The sequence below is a fragment of the Camelus bactrianus genome, chromosome 8, assembly GCF_048773025.1.
Source record: "Camelus bactrianus isolate YW-2024 breed Bactrian camel chromosome 8, ASM4877302v1, whole genome shotgun sequence".
In the NCBI taxonomy this organism is placed as follows: domain Eukaryota; kingdom Metazoa; phylum Chordata; class Mammalia; order Artiodactyla; family Camelidae; genus Camelus; species Camelus bactrianus.
Window position 1 is genome coordinate 49318273 of NC_133546.1, and position 2575 is coordinate 49320847.

Sequence of the window (2575 nt, forward strand, 5' to 3'; positions counted from 1 at the left end):
AAGTGGTCTATTCCTTTTCTTTGTTTATATGCATATTGCATTATCAATTGTTACACTGTAATCTTTGAAGTTATAAATACTTTATCTGGTAGACCATAGGACCTATCCTAATATTTTGCATAGAGTAAATTGTCAATGTTATTTTGAAACTCAGACAATTGATAAATAAATTTAAGTGAATGAATCTTCTTACTTAAGTATATGCATGCTCAGAAGAGGTATCTAATGAAATTAAATTCTTTTAGATAGGGGTGTTTGTATGAGATAGGCTGACAAGTTCTCTAAGCATATGTGAGTTTCAGTGGTCCCTTTGTGATACTGTGTTGGTCACTCTGCTAATGGGTGTGTTTCTTCCTCAGGGTGATCTCTGTGTTGGCTTGATTACTTTGAAAAGCTGAATCATTGATTGTGATTGTTCTGCGACTGCTTCCTAGTCAAATCTCGCTCAAATGTTCTCTGTTGTTCTCTCTTTTTATCTTTTCTTCATTCCTCAGAGCTCTTCTTCCCATCCAAGATAATCTCTAGAAAGTCTCTGGCTGCGTGTTCAGATTAACACTTCTTTAAGTCACAGATAAGAGTCACAGATAACTTACTCTTTGACTTGGTCACCACCTGAATGTAGCTGGAAGATAAAATTATTATATAACTTAGTTTATAGTGAATATATAAAATCTTGAGGCCAAAGTTACACCAAAAAGACTCATACATTTTATGTACTAGAACTTATTTATCACTGTTCAGGAGATATGTAGAATGTCCAGGGAAACAGTCATCAGTAGTGTGTCTTTTTACACCATCATTGCCTTGTTTGATTTCTTTAATCTTTTCTGTATGTAGATGTTATTAAAATTCACTATTACATGCAGTGACTCTGAAATAATCATATATAATAATCAATTGGAATATCCTGATCCTCCACCAAAAAAAGGACATATTTTATTTCTTAGTAGTCTTGGTAACCTCTCCTAAAAACAGCATGTATTGCAAAATCTTACTTTTACCATATAAATAAATACATACATACATACATACATAAAATATATTGTTATTTGCCCTCATAAAATACTTAGAATTTAGAGTTATGTGTTTTGTTTTTCTTTTCAGATAAACCCGTCTTTTATGTTGAAATTAATATTAATTGCTTGCTTCACATGTGATTCCTATAAATAAAATTCATACCAGGACATATTCCATAGCTATGTGATAAAGTTTTTTTAAGCATTGCCATATTCTTGGGAGTTAATTTATCTAAACATTAGAATCATCATTGTCTGAAACAGGATTGAGTAAGGTATCTTCATAGCCCTGACAGTCCATTTAGAGACTCCAGATAAACATTTTGTTGTATGAACATAAAAGTAAAATAGATAATTGGGAATATAATGTAGAACTTTATATCTGTGTATTTCTGGGTTTTAGTTATGTGTAATTTTTTTCTCCTTTGTATTTTTTTTCCATTAGCCTACACTTACATTTAAGTCACAGCATGCAATTGAGCTAGAAAATTATAAAATCATTGTAAACACAGTATGAGTCCTCTAAAGAAAATATTTGTGCAAATTGGAGTAATGCACTGTTTTACTCAACAGGACATGAGATGGTTCTTTCTATTGTAGAAATTCATAATCAGGTGTTGCTATTCATCTTTAATATTCCTGTTGACTAAGAGGCAAACCATTAATGTGTTTATTTATAGGATTCACAGTTTGTTTGATTTCATTTGTTTCAACTGACATTTTAGAAGTCAGATACATGACTTGATTATTTCATTGCTGACTTAGACAGCAATCTCACTTCTACTTACCAAAAGGCAAATTATTTCATTTTCTTTTCTTTATTTTAGTTAACAGCAGTTCAAATCAGACCAAGAAAACACAGCAACAAAAGTCATTAAAATTATCATTAACTAAAAGTAGTTGTGGGAGTAGCAAGCTCTAAATGTAATTTGTAGAACCAATTTAGAAATTTTATTATTCAAAGTATGATATTAGCAAAGATTTTTGTTATAAAGCAGTAACATTTCAATGGGCAAATAAATTGTGTCAGATAATTTTTATTCTGTTCTTATTCCTGCTTATCTCCCAAATCCTATTATAACCAAAAAACAGAAATACAGAAAACATTTTTGAGTATTTTTTCACACTGTAGCCATTTTTTCTGGACTTACTTTATACCATTGGTTTTACTGTTTATGCAGTTGTGCTAGTACGTTACATTGGTTACCTTCAATAAACCAGAGATACTCATCAGTCACGCCCTTTGTGGTTTCTTCTCCTAGAATCAGTGATGGGCCCATGGGCCAGTGACTTGTTTTAGCCAACTGAATGCGACAGACTGTAGAATGTGCCAGTATTGAGCCCAAGCCTTAAGAAGGCCAGGCAGCTTCTTTGATTCTCCGTGTATACAGGTTAGCTATGCTGCTGGAATTTCCAAAGGGAAAGACTAGGTAGAGAGACCATATTGTGACAGACAGACTGTATTGTGCCCCAGAACTAACTACTTGGAGTGAGAGAGAAATCCAGCTGTCTCAGTGTCCCAGATGAACCAAGCTTGTAGGCAGCTTGCCAGTTAAGTG